At 44.3% G+C, this 12,966-nt stretch overlaps 1 protein-coding gene across 5 annotated transcripts in view; it reads left to right on the forward strand.

Annotated features, from left to right (window-relative positions):
* The first annotated feature begins 36 nt into the window (after nucleotides 1-36).
* LOC147019686 (uncharacterized) overlaps nucleotides 37-12,966 on the forward strand; it is a 58,914-nt gene continuing 45,984 nt past the window's right edge. For 2 of the 5 annotated variants that reach the window (XM_085894318.1, XM_085894317.1), the window contains exon 1: nucleotides 5,758-6,055. The gene's annotated coding sequence lies outside the window, so the exon portion shown is untranslated. Of the gene's footprint in view, nucleotides 230-934; nucleotides 1,061-5,757; nucleotides 6,056-6,318; nucleotides 6,593-12,966 lie in introns of those variants that run through there. The other 3 variants (XM_085894319.1, XM_085894323.1, XM_085894320.1) reach the window with 3 other exon arrangements.

Here is a 12,966-nt window from a genome sequence, read left to right on the forward strand (position 1 = left end):
TCGCAGGAGCCGTGCTGAAGATGCGGCTGTTTTTGCACAATTAATATAACTTTCAGTTGATTGTCGGATTTTTGTGCACGTCCTTAGTAAGAAAGAGCACCACACGAAGACGGTGGTTCTGTTTAATGTGTCAGCGCAGACTGAAGAGGAAATTAAAAGATCTGGGAGTATTAATTCACGTCTATGAAAACCGCCTCTCAACGTGCCTCAGAAGCCAACGGACTCCTTGGTATGTGTTGTGTTTGTAAGAAATCAGATCCGCACCACAGGGTCACAAAAAACAAAACAAGCTTTACTCAATCACCGTCATATCCTCTTCTTCTTCTTCTTCTTCTTCTTCTTCTTCTTCTTCTTCTTCTTCGTCTTCTTCGTCTTCTTCGTCTTCTTCGTCTTCTTCGTCTTCTTCGTCTTCTTCGTCTTCTTCGTCTTGTTCGTCTTGTTCGTCTTGTTCGTCTTGTTCGTCTTCTTCCTCTTCTAGTTCGTCTTTTTCTTCCTCTTCTTCCTCTTCTAGTTCGTCTTCTTCTTCCTCTTCTTCCTCTTCTAGTTCGTCTTCTTCTTCCTCTTCTTCCTCGTCCTCTTCTTCTTCTTCGTCCGCTTCTTCGTCTTCTTCTTCTTCGTCCGCTTCTTCTTCTTCTTTTTCTTCGTCCTCTTCTTCTTCTTTTAGTTCGTCTTCTTCTTCCTCTTCTTCCTCGTCGTCTTCTTCCTCTTCTTCCTCCTCCTCCTCCTCCTCCTCTTCCTGCTCCCGAATCCGTAACTCAATCATCAAACGCCCTCATGTGTCAAAAGTGGGATTAGCATTTGCACTGTAAATATATGAACAGGACAGACAGTATGACATGAAGAGACTTTTCAAACAGAACTAAAAAGGTTGAAATTGTAATGCACTTGTGTAAATCCCTCCTCCTTCTCCTCTTCACCTTCACCTTCTTCTTAGCTCACCTGGAACGTAGTTCCGTGGAGCTTACGGGATGGCGCATCATCAGTCCATCAGTCCACAAACATTTAAAACTACTCTGAAACTACACATACGGTGAAACTTGACCACAGCCTTCATCACCCGGTACGTACCAGAGTTTGTTATCGGCATTAAAAAAAATAGGGCCCAAAGTGGGTCTACGGAGGGTTTCCCCCCCAAAATAGGAATTTGCTTTCGTCTCAGAAACGACACACACACAATTCCCATGAAACTTGAGCACTGCCTTCATCAGCCATGATGTACCAAAGTTTGTTCAGGACATTAAAAAAAATTAGTGCCTAATTTTTTTGTGTATGGGAAGGTTCCCTCCCCCTCCCCCCCCGGAATATGTATTTGCTTTCTTCTCTGAAACCACACACACAATGTTGATGAAACTTGAAATTACAATTGAGGCAAATTTTTGGGGACAGAATTTTGGAGAAGAAAACAAATACATATTTTGGGGGGCAACCCCCCCATAGAACCCCTGAGATCCCAATTTGTTTTTTTGATATCATGAAGAAACTTCAGTACATCATGGGTGATGAAGGCTGTGGTAAACTTTCATCGAAATTGTGTGTGTAGCTTCAGAGAAGAAAGTAAATACATATTTTGTGGGGCACCCCCCTGTAGACCCCATTAGACCCAAAAAATTTTAATGGCATGAACAAACTTTGGTCCACCACCTATTTTGGGGGCTCACTGAATTTTGGGGGGCTTACCATTTGCATATCAGCTTACTGAATTCAAGCATCAATTATTTTGAGGTAAACATTGTCCAAAAGGTCGACATTGGCCTGATTTCTAAAATCCTCAATTTTAATCTGATTAACTTGAAATTTGAAGAGCATTTGCATATCAGGTCACTGAATTGAACTACCTATTAATTTTGAGGTAAACATAGGCCAAAAGGCCAATTTGGGCCAGATTTTCTACAATCCTCAATTTTCATCCGATTGGCTTGAAATTTGAAGTGCATTTTCATGCTAGGTCGCTCAATTCAACCAGCAATTAATTTTCAGGTCAAAAGGTCAACACAGGACTAATTTCTAAAATTGATAGATAGGGCCAACAATTATATGTATCACTATATCTCAAAAAGTTGTGGACGAGTTATGACAAAACAAGGTGGATGAGTTGCTAAGGTGACAAGAACAAGCAGATTAGATTTTGGTTCGGATCCAGCCCATACAAAATACATCCATCCAGATACAAAACATGAACTGTTCAATATGGCAGAGGCATGTGCTCTACCGAGTGCCATTCTACTTTGTGCTGTTTTGCCAAGTGTTGCTCTTTGAGTGATTTTTCATTTGTCTTTGTTCCTTACGAAATCTATATTGATGACTTCCATCCTCTGTTTGTGTGTTTATGTGTGTGTGTGTGTGTGTGTGTGTGTGTGTGTGTGTGTGTGTGTGTGTGTGTGTGTGTGTGTGTGTGTGTGTGTGTGTGTGTGTGTGTGTGTGTGTGTGTGTGTATGTGTGTGTGTGTTTGTGTGTGTTTGTGTGTTTGTTTGTAGGCACGATAACTCGAGAACGGAAGAAGCTACCAATCTCAAATTACACCACGTGATTCAGGAGGGTGATGGATAGCGCTGATTAGATTTTGGTCACAATCGGTCAAAAGTCAAGGTCACAGTGAGGTCAAACATTCGATTTTTGATGGTTTGGTACAGAATCATCGTATAAACTTCTGGTTTGCGTCACTACCTTCTCGAGAGACAGCTTTTATTAGACAAGGTCAGAGATCAAGTTGATGATTTCGTAAGTACCAGTCTATGACTGCTTGTTTGTTACTTACGAAATCTAAAGATTTCGTAAGTATATTGATCACTTCCGTTTCTGTTTGTTTGTTTGTGTGTTTGTTTGTTTGTTTGTCGGCACGATAACTCGAGAACGGAAGAAGCTACCAATGTCAAATTACACCACGTGATTCAGGAGGGTGATGGCTAGCGCTGATTAGATTTTGGTCAAAATCGGTCAAATGTCAAGGTCACAGTGAGGTCAAACATAATTCCGTAAATTAATGTGGAGAAATGGAGATTTTTGCTTCGCTCAACATCACGAGTTCGTTTTAACTTCGATTTTAATTTTGTCTTCGGTTTTTGCGATCGCTTAGGACGCTTAAAATTCGGTGGTCGAAATTCTGGTAAAAATGGGATGTTTTGGAGACGTTTTAAGATTGTATAAAAAATATTTCACTCGACGCGTCACGGGTCATCATGTGATGCAGTGCGCTCGAGCAGACACGTCGTTGAGTCACGTAAAGGTTTTCCGTGTGCGCGCTGACGGTGTTTTCGATAAAGATAGTGTTTAAAAGTCATTTTTTATCCCTATAAAGGTTATCGTCGCATGCCTGACTCGCTGAGCCGTCGGATTATGTAAAGATTGTTGGTGGATGGCCGAATATTACGGTTTTGTGACTTTGATAAAATAATATAAAATAATTGCGTGGAGAAATGGAGAATTTTGCTTCGGTCGACGTTACGATTTTTGATGGTTTGGTACAGAATCATCGTAGAAACTTCTGGTTTGCGTCGCTACCTTCTCTTGAGACCGCTTTTATTAGACAAGGTCAGAGGTCAAGTTGACAATTTCGTAAGTACCAGTCTATGACTGCTTGTTTGTTTGTTTGTCTGCACAGAACGTGAGTACGGTTTTTCTCTGCAACCGCTTGTCGGATTGACACAAAATTTTCACCATAGGAGCAACTACTCATTGAGAGTTTTAATGATAATTATGACGTCATAGATCATTTGGTGTGGCAGCCATGTTGGAAAAAAGGAAAAACTTTGGACTTCTGTATCTCTGAAACTGCACCATGGAAACAAATGAAACTTGGCATGTGGCAAAGACTCCGCATGGTGAATAAACGCTACATCCGATCAGTATGAAACTTTTTGAGGGTCATCTTGGGATAAATAGGTTGGCAGAAAAAAAAAGTGATGACGTCATCTATCACGTGGTTCGGCAGCCATGTTAAAAAAACAAACAATCTTTAAAAATCTTCTTTTCTGAAATGGCTGGATAGATCGAGGTGAAACTTTACACATATGACCGCCTGTCCATGAGGAACAAAAGGTTCACACATATGATGTCATAGGTGACATGGTTTGGCAGTCATATTGGATTTACCTTGAAACCTATTAAAAAATCTTCTCCAGAACGGCTGGACAGATTGAGGGGAAACTTCACACAAATCTTCCCCAAGCCATGGGGGTACCAGGGTATTCATGAAGAATTGATGTCACACGGTCTGGCAGCCATATTGGATTGAGCAAAAATCTTTAGAAAAAAATTTCTCGTAACCCACTTAATCTATCAATGTGAAACTTCACAATTATGATTTCTCATTGATGGGGAATATATGTTTTAAATTTCAACCTGATCGTATGCATGGTCTGGCAGCCAGAATTATTTGATTTTTTTGAATGCGGGTTCTTTTTGATTTTTTTTTTTTAATAAGGCTCACTTGGCTGTGCCTGGATAGGTTTGAGGGTCGAGGAGCAGCAGCTGAACCCCGAATCCTATCCAGGTTCCTCCTGTTGACTTCATCTTTGCTTTTTGCTTGTTTGGGTTCCTTCTGATGACTCCAACGTGGTTCTGTGCCTACAGTATTTGGTGTTCCATTTGATTTCACTTGAATTTATTTGAATTCCATTCTGAATTCAATTGAATAATAATAAATGTCATGGGTCAAGGTCAAGTGTCCGATCAAAGCGGGGTTGCATCAAAGTGAGATGTCTTGGTACCCGGTCCTCACTGCCAACAGTTATCAAGTGGCACTGTGGCAGTTCGAATTATGTCTCTTATTAATTACATAACACACTTGTAGACAAGCACAGCACAAAATACACAAAACAAAACTACACAAACACCATGCAGCTCAACAGCTTATGGGACACCGCTCAGACTGACCAAAGTCATCAACCTTTAGCGGTAAGAAGTGCATTACTCAATTTTCTATAAATTAACACCAGGTGGGTTGACTCAGCCCGTCATCCTTCTGAGGTGGGCGAAATGAGTACCAGCTGATTGGTAACAGGGGGCACTGCATCGGCGGCACAGCCACACCCCCAGAAAATGATGCTGCCGAGAAACGGCCGGCTGCAATACGAATAAATAAATTGTAAATGGAAGAAAGAGGGGGAAGTACATCGGCATTCACGTGGTGACGCAAATCGTGACGCATTGACGCAGTTACAATGATCCTTTCCTTCCTTCCATCCATCCATCCATCGGGACCATACTCTGTGCAGAGCGTTGTTGCTGCCTCCTTGGCTGCCCAATCCTGGACGGGTCGCCACTCCGACACAGGATATAAATGGCTCAATCATCCCAGCAAGCTGGTAGTCTTTTCGCCGACCTCGGAAGGATGACAGGCAGAGTCAACCCCACCTGGTATGAATTGAACATCCGAGTGGGATTTTTTAACTCAGGATCCTCGGATCCCAAGCCCATCACCCAAAGCATGAAAGCAACACTCGGGGTAAATGAGAACCAGTTTATTGGAAACAGGGGGCACTGCATCGGCGGCACAGCCTCGCCCCAGAAAATTCTGCAGCCAAGCAACCACCGGCTGCATGCGAATAAATACGTTGCAAACGTAAGAAAAGGGAGGGAGTACATAGGCATTAAGGAGTTGACGTAAACGCGTGACGCATTGACGCATTGACGCATTGACGCATTGACGCATTGACGCAATGACGCAATGACGCAGTTACGCAGTGACGTATTTTTAACGAACGTATTGGTACGTCCGCACGTTGGTGCATTGCGCGTTGGCGTGATGACGCATTGACTTTGACATACGTCAATGTACATCAACGCCACCCCCAACGGGCGAGTCATGATACACGAAAACCCAACCACGTGATACACCACAGTATTGACGCGATGTCGGATTGGCGCGGTGATGCGTCGACCCCGAGAGACTGAATACATCTGAAGTGATTGCGGCTCTTCCATCACAGCTCGTTCTGCGGTTCATCAGTCGATGAGCTCGCCCATAATCACATGTTCTAGTGACGGAGCACGTCCGTTCGACGGCGATTCGATCAGCGTCTCCAAGGCAGCGGCGACATCATCTTTCATTTCTGAGGTGAATCTCGAAATCGAGCGTTCCACTCCCGCCTCACGTGCTCCACACGCCGTACGTGCCGCGCTCCACACGCCGTACGTGCCGCGCACCACACGCCGTACGTGCCGCGCACCACACGCCGTACGTGCCGCGCACCACACGCCGTACGTGCCGCGCTCCACACGCCGTACGTGCCGCGCTCCACACGCCGTACGTGCCGCGCTCCACACGCCGTACGTGCCGCGCTCCACACGCTGTACGTGCCGCGCTCCACACGCCGTACGTGCCGCGCTCCACACGCCGTACGTGCCGCGCTCCACACGCCGTACGTGCCGCGCTCCACACGCCGTACGTGCCGCGCTCCACACGCCGTACGTGCCGCGCTCCACACGCCGTACGTGCCGCGCTCCACACGCCGTACGTGCCGACGTGCTGTGAACGTGAAGCGTTTTAAAAGTCCTTGAGATTCCGTGATTTCGGGTTTGCTACGTGCGATTCGTGCGTGCTGCCTGAGGTACGAGCATTCGTCGGTGAGCCAAATAAAATTCACCACAGAAGGTGGGATTTATTTATCGTGATGACGGTTGTGCCATGAAATTTCAGATTGATTACATTCTTTGATTGAAGCTCGTCTTGTACGTTTGACCCTTTTGTCATTCACCGTCCTTTTGTATTCGTACTGCAGTGTGTGCTTAATGTGTGATCTGGTTTTGGATTCGATTCCAAGCGGAGCGGAATGTGACGAAGCCATTGACGTTTGGTGCAATGCCGCATTGTGAAGCAAACCATCCTTTTTGGGGGGGAGGGGGGTTCATTGGGATTACTGTTACATCTGTAGTTGTGTCGGTGCAAGGAATTCTCACCTGAGATGTTGTGTTCCATGAATTGAGGCAAAAGCTATCGGTTTTTTTATTTATTTATTTATTTTTGGAAGCCACATGCCTGTGATAGTAGTATGGATGTAGCAGCTTTCTATTTAACACGCTCAAATGAGCTAAGATCCTCGTCCTCTTAATGATGTCATAAAAACGAATATGACGTCATTGTGATGTATCGGGTTTGCGATAAATTATCTGTGCTAATGCCCGGCTTCATTCCCGCAAACAAAATTCAAACAGCTTGCCTAGTTTCGGAGATAATGGTATAGGCGATTTCCATGAGTGGCGACGTCATTCTTTTTTTCTGGGAAGAATTTCCAAAATCGGAGATGGTTACTGCCTGCGCGTGGGCTTTCTGCATATACATGGCAAGTTTCACGAAGATCCGATGAAAACTCTGGGTTGTGAAACAAAAAATGTCAGAAAATAGGAATGACGTCTTAAAAATTGATATGATGTCATAGTGATGTATCATATGTGCGGTAATTCATCTTTGCTAATGCCCTGTTTGATTCCCGCAAACAGAACTCAAAAAGCTTGCCTAGTTTCGGAGATAATTGGCGATTTTCATTGGCGGAGATATTTTGACGTCATAACTTTTTTTTCTAGGAGAAATTTTCAAAATCGGAGATGGTTACTGTCTGCGCAGGGTATGTTTACATATATATGCCAAGTTTCAGGAAGTTTCGATGAAAGCTGTTGGCTGTGAAACAAAAAAGTCCACAAGAAGAAGATGAAAAACAACAACGTGAGTAAAACTTAGAGATCCTCCACGAGGATCTAAAAAATGACCTTTATACCATGCGCCACTCAGTAGTCAAATGGTCGACAAATTAGTGCAGCACATTGATTCATAAAGACATTTAGTGTCCTGTATGAGTGTTTGTTTGACAGAGAAATTAGAATTGTACCATAATTATTTCAAGCCCTAATGACGATACAGATCATCTGTTGGCAGGGGTTCCCATCGTGTGCTGCCTTTTTGGTTGCTGGTTGCATCATTGGTGAGGGGTGCAGCTATGCCGCTGCTGCATTTGCCCCTATTACCAGTACACTGGTGCTCATTTCGCCGACCTCAGAAGGATGACATGCTGAGTCAACCCCCTGGTGTTAATTCAGTGGCCAACGGGACTCGAACTTGGGACCCTAAGAGCCTAAGCCACCAACCTAACCGCTAAGCCAACACCAGGCTACTTGGCAGGGGTGAAACCAGGGTTTTCCTTTCGGAGGGAGCGGATGCTTTTAAATGAGTAAGTAGCAGAGGTCCACAAAATTCAAGCAAGGGGGGTTGACGGTGAAGGAATGACATTCACAGTCTCCACTGAGATGCATCGAGCTTTATGTGTCATTCATTCTCTACTCTTCTGAGATGCACTACCATTTTTATCTGTTCACAGGTCAGATCTACCTCCCTCCACACCCCCCTCCCCCCACCCCCTCCCCCCACCACCCCGCCTACTGGAACCGCAGCTCCTGCAAGGTTCACTGCAGAGGCAACAGCCCCAGCTTTAACACTTGCAGACTTGCACCTAATTGCCTTCACAAATTAAATCGGGAGGGCTGTTGGAAGCGATCCGCAGCTAACTTACCTAGCCTCCTTATAGACATTTTGAGGGACTTTATCATAAAAAGAAAACCACAAATCTTTTCGTTGTGCTCTCATCAGGTGAAATTCACACAAAGTGAATGAGGCAATGAAGAAGAACAGTCTAATAGACACCTATCGACAAAGTCAATTCTGATTGGACGTTCTCCACTGATGCCTCATCACCTCCCAATGGTCTAGGTGGGAGGAGCCTGTTCAGTGTTCAGCTCTCCAATTGGAGGTTGCAAAGTCTGAGGTGGAGCTGCTAAGGCTGTTGTGGAATCCTCTTCATCAATATCATCTGTGTCATGATCACACATGGCGGTCCAACCTCATTCTCACCTCGAGCAGACTTGCCTGTCGCACATCCGAACACCTAGCTCGTGGACTCTGTTTCAGCCGCCTGCACGTACCTCGGAGCTAGTGCTATGTCACACCCTATCGGTCACGGGTGTGTCATGAGAACCCCCACCGGGTCCAACCGCAGGCCCATGAGTGCTGTACCACAAACCATGGTGGTGGCTTCACACACCACGGAGCCTAACTTCTCCCATCTAAGCTCTATCCTGCTCATCATGTGGAAGGTCTCTTCCCACTGGAGCAAAGCGACATTCACACCGGTGTATTGCTCCTCCCAGCCATTGCTCTTCACCAATTGTCCCTCTGTTTTTCTCTCCAATCCATCAATCCATGTTCCCAGTTCCTCCTTTATTTCTTCAATTTTATTTTCAAGCCTCACCCCCAAATTATTTTTCATCTCATTTATTCATTATTTTCTTCCATTTTGTTTTCCATTTTATTAATTTCTTCACCAATTTTCTTCATTCGTTCATTATTTTCATCTATTTTGTTTTCCAATTTCATTAATTTCTCACAATTGGCCTGGAATAACATTTGCCCACTTCCTGGCTTGGCTGTTCAGGAATGAGGGAGGTCCCTACCCTCAGCTCTTCACAAGCCTCCACCCCCGACTCGCTTCCTTCATCCTCGTGGCCTCCTCGTACCGCCAAATCTTGCACATTTGCAATTTTGTGCAGCGACTTTCTTCCTGTGTGTGCCTAAACAATTAAAAAATATATATACTTTTTTTTTTTCAATTTGAAACGCGTTGTACTGTACTCTCCCGACACCAATGAACTATAAATTTTGAAGTCCTTTGGGTTCTAGATCCCATTTCTTATCAACAAATGTCAAAGTCATGGGGTTCCAAAAATATCACTCCTGACCCAAATGTCATGTCCACGCTGATTAAGATGGATGGACCAAACTGGCTTTTACCTCCCTTGGACTGTGTCCGATTTGATGGCAGGTTTGCATGCGCAGAAATCACAAAAAACACACAAGCACCTTTATCTAATTTAAGGAGTTTTATTTCCCATAAATAAATAACCAGGAGATGGTGAATGCAACGGTGGAGACGATGGCAGGTTGAGATTAGGGAGAAAGGGGGAACACTGCATGGATAGATAAATGATCTCTATTATAATACCAAGCTTCCACATTAAAAACTCGGCTCGCCGTCACACAATCCCTATGAAATTGCTGTGGCACTTAGCGAACATGCCGACAATGTTTGGGAAGTCTTGGCGTTCCATAGTACCACTTGCATTTTGCACAATGCGTATTTTTTCATTCCCCGTGTACTGTCTGTCGTCTGCTACCAGCTATGTTGTACTGCTATCCCGTGCATGTGCACGGGTATCGCTAGTTGTATATAATGGCAATTAAACCGATGGTGCCACACACCAGACTTGTTCACAGATGTGGTTGGAGAACGAAAAAAAAAAAAACCCAGATGTGGCCTTAGCTCTGTTGGTGGATGAGGAGGGAGCAGGTCCACTGGCAGGAGAGACGAGCAAGTGATGAAGCGGAGTATGAAGGCACATGGGCATGACGACGAAGGCTCACGAGCAGGAACAGAGCAAAGGCAGAAACACGAGAAGGTAGGCAGGCAGGCAGGAAGCATGTTCCGAGCAACCTTTTCTCCACAGCGATCTCCTCCTTCTCCAAGCCATTCTCCACTGACCTCTCTTTCTGGCACAATCTCCCTTTTCCCGTCCTTCTTGTGAGAGCCACCAAACTCTGTCGTCTTGGGGGCGACGAAAACTCCACCGTTCAGGAAGCGATCCAAGCTCAGCCCCTTGAGAGTCGATGAAAACCTCCTCCCTTCACTCTCTGGACAATCCCGCCCCTTTCAAAGGCCCTCCTCTCTCTTTTACCAGGGTCTCACTTTAGCCCCTCATTCGGGGAGACATTACAAGGGGTTTGCACATGTGATTGTCTTCATCTTAAACCCAAACTAATTATTACCATGCACCATCCCCTATATGGTGCACATTCAAACCAAGACAATCCTTAAGCTAACTATTCCCTACTTAATCACATCTAGATGTGCTAACTACTCTCACATGGACCATACTACTCCATACATTTCTATCTCTTCGAAGGTAATATCTACCCCCTCCTACAAACATAACAATATTCTGTGCATGATCCTGAATGTCTGATTAATGCAATCTAATAGATATGAATCAGTGATGGCCTATTCAGGTGACAGATATTCTTCTTGTCTTTTCAGCAGCAGAACATCAATAAGATAACGTATTTATTTCAGCTTCCCTTGGTCATATTTGAGCCTCTGTACTGTAGCACTTAAACCTCAGCCTGCTATCATAGTAATTCTGTATATACACCTGACAATTACATTCACTATTTTCTCTTCTTTTTTTTTCACAGGTGGGATGGCTGTACCGATGATTTAAAAGTGCATAATATAATCAAGTAATCTTGTATAAGACAAAATGAGTAACATTGGTGGTGGTGGTGGTGGTGGTGGTGGTGGTGGAGGTGGAGGAGATGCTGGTAATACAGTAAAGTAGACACAGTAGGAGATACTCCTCTGGAAAAAAACAAAACAATTTCCTGGTCCAATCCATTTTGCATCATCCATTAAACAAACAAAGATAATGAATCAAACTTTGGCTCCTTCTTCATGGCAGACACTGCTATTAGAAACTGTGCACCCATTATTGATACGAGTGGAGTACCCACCCTATGGGCGATCTTGTTTCAAGAATGCAACATGTTCTTCTGACACATACCTTTATTTTGGCAGTGTATCGGTAAAAAAAAACCCGGGGTTTTATTTTTTTGTATACCTTGTCGAGGCTATGAGAGCTAACACAATGCACAGCAAGGGGGGGCATGAGACGAGGGGCGGGAGTGGGAAGGACAAAACAGTGAGGAGCAGAGACAGGAGATCTGTGGAAGGGAGAGGGATGGGACGGGGAACACGTGGTATACAAGATGAACATTACAGGGACTTTCAGGAAGGAAAGTAGGGAATTTGGAGGAGGTGGGTTTGGGGTGGATTAACGGGGGTAGAAAAGCTCAAGGATTTGGATGGGGGGGCGATAAGAGGTGGTGGTGAACAGCTGTTTTGAAGGCCTGGAGGGAAGAATGGGATTGAACAGAGTGAGGGAGTTTATTCCAAAGGTGGGGAAAAAAAGAGGAATGATTTGATTAGAAACAGAACAGAAACACATTATTAGGGTTACTTGCATGAAGGAAAAACACGCAGTATCTCCTGCTTATAATTCAAAACAGCTCACTGCACTGGAAAACATGGGGACAGGAATACAGTATTGTAAACGGTGGGAACTTCTAATACCTTCTCCCACCTGGAGCGGTGCTTCACTATATACATTTACATAGAGAATTTGTGTCCCCTCTTCCCTCCACCCCCAAGCTCACTGGCAAATATAAAAACAACCCTATACATGAATTGAGGTCATGCTGATCCTATGTAGCAAGTGAGATGTAATCAGCCCAGAACTGTAGGAGTAGCGTGACAAACAAACACCGGTCTGCAAATTATAGTAAGGATTGCAAAGGACATTCCCAGTGGACAATATCCTGTTGTATACTTCCTGAGGCAATGTTGGTCCAGACTCACACTGAAGAGAGATCTAGATGCCATCTATATATGACTAAAACTCTAATCTTGTGTATTTATGTATATTTATATTTATATATATATATTTTTTTTTGATGTTTGGTACTACATAACTTCAGTATGGATACAAACAAACACGACATAATAGTGACCGAAGCTTTTCGTGCTGCACTCTTCAAGTGAAGGAGGAAGTGAAGGCACGTGCTTAGGTATGCAAGTCTCTATAAGGTAGACATTGATTGGTTCAACCGTAATGACGTCACGGTTAATCCGAATGCCCATTGGTTGGCTCATCATCTTCACCTCGAGCTCCCATTGACTGGAGCAGAGTTCGCCAATGATTGACGTTTGCAACTCCATCCTGGATAGAGGAGGGATGACTTTCCTCATGACAAAGCAACCTGTCATTCAAAACAACTTGGTACACCGAAAAGTTCCATACATGCCTTCATCATTGTTTCCCTTCTCCCTCTTGACTGGTCAGCCAGGTCTGAAGAACATTACTCTCAGTAAA

This window comes from Eptatretus burgeri, chromosome 9, assembly GCF_056783735.1.
Source record: "Eptatretus burgeri isolate ZD-2024b chromosome 9, Ebu_testis_v1, whole genome shotgun sequence".
NCBI classification, from domain to species: domain Eukaryota; kingdom Metazoa; phylum Chordata; class Myxini; order Myxiniformes; family Myxinidae; genus Eptatretus; species Eptatretus burgeri.